This window comes from Corvus kubaryi, unplaced genomic scaffold, assembly GCF_017639235.1.
Source record: "Corvus kubaryi isolate FWS band 111438036 unplaced genomic scaffold, C.kubaryi_AGA036_p1.0 split3-73, whole genome shotgun sequence".
Taxonomy (NCBI): Eukaryota; Metazoa; Chordata; class Aves; order Passeriformes; family Corvidae; genus Corvus; species Corvus kubaryi.
The window spans coordinates 28783980-28789979 of record NW_024582091.1 but is presented as its reverse complement, the minus strand read 5'-3'; the positions used below and the strand labels follow the sequence as shown (position 1 = coordinate 28789979).

Below are 6000 nucleotides of genomic sequence, written 5' to 3'. Positions count from 1 at the left end.
GGCGCGGGAGCGCTGCCCGCTCCGCACGGGCACTCACCGCCGGCCGCCCCTGCGCGGCGCCGGCCGCTCCTCGCCGGCCAGAAAGTTTCTCCTCCGCAGCCCCGGGCGACGGAGCGGGGAGGGGGGTGAGGGGTACGTTTTTCAACGCAGGAAGAAAGTGACTCCCCCCTCCCGCTCCACCTCCCGCTTCCCCGCCCTCCTTCCGTACCTCTCCCCGTCCTCCTCCTCCTCTCCTCCCCCCGCGGCTCCGCCAGCCCCTCACGCCATGGCGGCCCGGCGCGGTGGAGCCCGCCCCGCAGCTCCCCGGCCCGGCCCGGGCGCTCCTCTCGCTCCGTGTGTGCCCTTGTGTTTGTTTATCCCTGGCGCGCACACCGCTTTTCCTCCCCCGCCCGTTCCTCCGCGGCTCGAACTTCGCGGAAATGCCCTAATTCTCCCTTTCAGCGGGAGGACTCGTTTCTCCGCTGGGAATGTTTTGGTTCCAATCCCGGCGTGTTGGCACAGGATTCCCTGGAGCTGCAGAGTACGGCAGCGGTACCAGGGACCGGGCAGGGTGGCTGTGGAGGTGACAGCATCCCGGCTGTCCATTCATATTCATTGCCCATCCCTAGTGCTGTCACCATACTGCGTGACAGGAATAGGACCTCCCACCCAAAAGTCCCCTCAAACCGGCAAAGAAACAAAAAGCCGATTTGTCAATCTGCTGTTTTAAGAATGGTGTGGCTACTTACATAAACGTTTCCCATGTAAAAGAGGAAAAAAATAAAAGTGAAACGCCGTGACTGTTCAAGTCGGTCATCCCAACATTTTTTGCAGCCAGACAATTGCAGATATTTCAGAAAGTAACATAAAAGAGGATGAAATAAATGATCCTTTGGAACATTCTCTTTTCTTTCTCAGTCTCTATAGCCTATACAAAGTTTGAAGTGAAGAATTCCGAGTGTTTGTTGGGTTTTGAAAGCTGAGCATGTTTTATCGACTATGTAATGAAAATAAAAATATTTACATGGGATAGATCAGGATGGTCTCCAACTACCTGAAGTTTACATCTCACAAAGCGTATTCCTCATTTTAGTAATGTGTTTACTGATATTACTGAGTCAGTCAGCAGGCTCATAAGTGCTCGGTTCCCTGTTTTAAAATGCAAACTCTGGTTTTTTCTGAGGATGGTTTTGAACAGCTTCATTGTGGTTTAAAGTGTGATTTCCCGCTGTTCTATCAGGACTAATAAACTTGTGGAAGCTAGACAAAACTAGAAACTATAAATTTCCCTTCACCCTTTCATTCCTGTTGTATTTCTCAGCAACATCTAGTGACAATCTCAGCCCTAAAGACTAGGGATCCACATGCTGATGCTGCAAACTCCAAGACCAATGCCGGAACCTGGAATGAAGCCTTGCTTTTTTACCAGTAATGACATGCCTAAAAGCACTAAGTGCTTCAGTTTCAGTCATGCAAACACTAGATTAATCATTAGAACATATCTTTCTGAATGCCTATTTGAATGGTATTAGGCTCTACGGCATTGATAGTAGAGTTGTAAAATATTGCTGTTGTGATACAAATGAACGTGAAGAGCTGCAGACCTCACAGTCAGACCAGATGTGGCAGATAGACTGATTCTACTGGAATTTCTAAAATTACAACGGGTGCCTAAAGTGATCATGAGGAAGGTGTTTAAGTACTTGTCATATGTCTGCATCATTAGGAATGTAAATATATTAAGTACCTGACTCTAAGTTAAATGGAATTAACCCTTAAAATTCTGAAAAGCGTAATGTCTGAATGGCTTTTGAAATCCTGCTCTTGGTCTGTGCATGGATCTCTCTGTATTGTAGAAAAACTGCCCTGTTCTGCCCTGTCATGACGAATACCCAGGCAAAGCACACCATGGCTCCTTTATAGCATGGCCTCTTGGCTTTCTGCCTCAGAAGGGATGAGATTGGATGTGCTGCTTGGATTTTGCTCTGGTGTGCAGTTAGGATGCGCCGGAGATACCAACAGGGTGGAGAGCCACAAATCCTCTCTGCCTCGTGTCCTCTTATGCAAAATGGGGCTCATTTTACTTCCTGGTAACTCAGAGTGCTTGTCAGGATAAATAGATAAATTAAAATTTATAGGATGATTCAGCGATATCTAAGAGAGGCAAGATCTGTCCACACTAGGTTAATTTCAGCATTGCCACTAGCTATTTTGAAATAAAAATGGCCCCAGCTTTAGCAAGCATCATGTCCAGTGAAAGACTGAAAAAATTAGCCTCAGGAATAGAAGCTGGAGCAAGATTGCCTTCAGCTATGTAAAAGCTGCTAAAAAGAAGATGATAATAATCTCTTATCCTCATCCTCTGAAAACACCATGTAAATTGCAGTAAGAGAAATTTAGGCTAGCTAGGATAAAAAAAGTATTTGTAAGAGTAAGTAAAGAAGGAGTGAGCAGCACTTCTCTCCTTGGAGGCTTTTTAAGTGCAAGTTGGACATATATTTGTCAAGAATGGTTCAGATCTAGAAAGTCTGATGAATATTGCCTTAGAGCAAGGGGTGGACCAGATGACCTGTCAAGGTCCTGTTTGTGTGATTATGTTTAAAATGCTACTTGCACAGGCAAGGTTATGGATCGTCTTTGATCTCCTTCTGCCCTTCACTTCTTTAGCCATGGGTATAACTCCTCTTGCTGAGGTTGAGTTTCTCTCAGTGGTTTGCTAGCCTTGCTGCATGCCAGTGAATTCAGTGCTGACAGCAAGAAGAAAACAATTAAACAATGAAACAATGTCAACTTGGAGCAGCAACGTTGGGTGGGATCCATCTAACCTCTGAACATGTCATGCAGTTTTGTTCTATACTTGATGGGTAACTACCTCTGATCTAGTTATGTTAGACTCTTGTTTATAACACTGCAGAGAAAAGTAAATTCTTTTACAGCAGAATTCATCTGACCTGTTTTAGATGTCTTCATTAGGATGTGATGAATCATTTCCCCAGGCTATCTATTCTTGCCACTGACCATAAAGTTGTTTTAAATGACTGACTCAGTAACATACCATCATATATTTTCCATTCCCCTGGTGCTTCTGTCCCTGAAATCACTCATTCCCTCTCTCCTTTCAGGTATCAAGTCCCTAGTTTATTTGTTCCTTTCTTTTTAAAAAATTTTTAATTTTAAATTTAATTTAATTTTATTGGAAAAGTCCCACTGAGGTAAATAGTTTTTGTAGCTGTCATTTCCTTAAATTGCATCATGTGACACTGAAACATACAGCAACCTGACCTTTTGGGTGGCATTGCTCCAGAATGGATTTAGGAAATGAGCTAAATTTACCTGTTGGAGCTAAGACCATTGACTTGGCCAGTTGTGCAGAGTATGTTTCATGGAAATTGTTTGAAAACTTCAGGTCAGACACTGTTCTACTCCTACGTCACATGCTCAGTATTTTTCCTTGGTCTTTATGGCAAGCCACATTACATGCAGTGGCTGGTGTCTGTGTGACTGAGCCAAGCACAAGTGGGAAATGCTGCTCTTTTCCAACAATGGCAAGTTTTTTAGGTCATGTTCATAGAAATCACTGTACACCTAACTACAGTGCGTCTTGAAAATGTCTGTGGCATCAGAGACACCGTGAGCAGCCACCTCTTGGTAGCATCTATCCTTTCTTCTTGGGGAAGGAAAAACTTCCAAGAAAGCCTGGTAGTTATCTGTCTTGCAGGGAAGGGAAACACACTTTATTTTCCTCCTGCACTGCCAAGCTGGATTACGAGGATGTGAAGAGGGAACAAACCCCAGTTGCCTCAGTAGGACAGGGAGAAGGAAGGCAGCAGGGCCACATGGAGCAAGTGATGTAGGGCTCATTCTGGGGGAGACACCAAGTGTCTTTTGATGCTTCATACATTTAAAAGCCTTTGGTTCTCAATTATTAGAGTTTGTATGTTTGGAGGTGGTTTCTCTTTCTTCCTAACTGAAGATACTAGCCTAAAGAGGGAAGCTGTATGTCATTCTACCTGTTCCACGTATGCAGCCTTGGCCATCCTTTTCTTCTTTTCTTTCTTCCTGCCCAGTCTATGCAACAGCATTTTTTTCTTCTTTGAATTTTCCTCTGTGTGCATGGGGTTTTTTTTGTCTTTTTTGTTTGTTTGATTGATTTTGTTTGGTTTTTTATTTTATTTTTTTTTAAGTCCCTGCCTCTCACTAAAGACTCCTGTGTTCTCTATGTGATCTGTTTGGTCTCTAATTCCCAAGTAAGAAACACTTCTACATTTGTCATTAAGTGACAAAACAAATGAAAAGAGAGAGAAACAAAAAATTCTCCAGATTCTTTCACTAATTCTTCAAAACAATTGATTTGGTTATGACCATAACCCTTGTGTTTTCTTTGCCTTTTGTGTCCAGCTGTGATGATTTCTGATCTTAGTGCTGTGAGCTGAAACCCTGTAGGACAAGAGCACTAGGCCAGTCTCTTCTTGTAGTTGAACTGCAGAACTGCAAATCTGGATTCTTGCATCTGAGATGCTCTGCCCAACTCTTCTCCTTGGACTTATTAGTGCCACATGAAGGCAGCTTTAATTTTCCAATCTTATCCCAGTTCCAGACACATATGGGAGAATGTTGGCTATCTCCTATTTTCCAACCAGGGTGTGGACCAGACAGTGTCCTACTGTTGTTCCTGCTACATCCTTAAAGTTTATGAGGCTGTTGCATGATTCATTCCATTTAATACTTGGGCACTGGGGCTTCTGGCTCAGTGCAGGCAATGGACAGAAACAGTCACAGCTCCAAAACTAGGATGAAAAGGAGTTGCCTGCAATCAGACCTAAAAATTAGAAAAAGTCTGATTCTTAGGGCTGATTTCCATCAAATTTCAGGAATTTGGAAACTTGGTCTAAGCTCATCAGGATACCTGTCTGGTTGGGACACATTCAGTGTGGCATAAAGCAATTTCTCTCACAGGAAAATCCTTTGACTGCTTCTACATCTACAGACTGGAAATGCTTCTCTCTTTCCCACAGATGCAGCCTTTTACTCTTCTACTTCGTGGTAGCCAAAGTATCAGTAGGGTAGCTGGAAGGGGAAAACACTAGATGTTTCCTAAACAGCTCTTCTTTGTATGTAAATGGGACATCTTTCTCTGCTTTACATTTCCTTTCTTTCCCTCTTTCTTGCTCTCACCATGTGTTCAGCCTGATTTAGCCTGAGGCCAACAGACAGAAAGTCAGATGAAAAAAAATTCCTGCAGATTTCTTAAGGGATGGGAAGCTGCAGCATCAGTAATCAGAGGTAAAACATTTGTGAGTGGAGATAGATTCATGGTCCTGAGATGTGTCAGGAAGACAGTAATCATAAAGCAGGTACATAGGCACTTAAATGGGAAGTGTCAAGAAATACCTTGATCCAATAAAAAAATTACTTCCATCATCTGCTCTGTGCCTTTTAACAGCAGAATCCATGTTACTGCTTTTACATTGCTGTAGATGTCAACAGGGTTTAGGTTTATCTTCTTCTAGCAACTGTTCCTCTGCCTAACTGGCCTCCTCATTCTTTAGCACATATCCCTTCTTTTCTCTGCTGATGATCAAAACAGGTTGGAGAGGGGCAACTCTCCAGAAGCATGTGGCTTTTTATTTATTTGAATTGGTTGTTACTTTATGTTTTCAAATGTGTGACCTTTCTCAACATGTATGATGAGAGTCAACTTCTCTCCTTCCAAATTTCTTTGATGCTATAAGCCAAGCACCATCCCCTGGGAGCACAAGCTGTTAATGCTCATACCAAGAGGAACCTTCCAAAGCCAGACTTCATCAGTGCTCTCTTAGAGCTGACTGCCACAACCTCCCTCTCTGGATGCCAGATATGTCACAATAATGTTTTCCATTTGTAGAATGCTGTTTTCAGTGAAAGGCATTTTTAAGGCAAGAATCCACCTATTTTATGGAGTCACTTGGTATGTGGAAAGCCAAGCAGACAAAAAAACAACTGCTGGAATTCATGAAAATCTTTACAAGTTGCTTACTTATC

General features: G+C 43.2%; 1 protein-coding gene across 2 annotated transcripts in view; it reads right to left on the bottom strand.

The window, feature by feature from the left end:
- Positions 1-1771, bottom strand: part of DSE (dermatan sulfate epimerase) — a 36584-nt gene extending 34813 nt beyond the window's left edge. The window contains exon 1 of one of the 2 annotated variants that reach the window (XM_042016795.1): positions 209-1771. The gene's annotated coding sequence lies outside the window, so the exon portion shown is untranslated. Of the gene's footprint in view, positions 1-37; positions 183-208 lie in introns of those variants that run through there. The other variant, XM_042016794.1, reaches the window with a different exon arrangement.
- Between the last annotated feature and the right edge of the window lie 4229 nt (positions 1772-6000).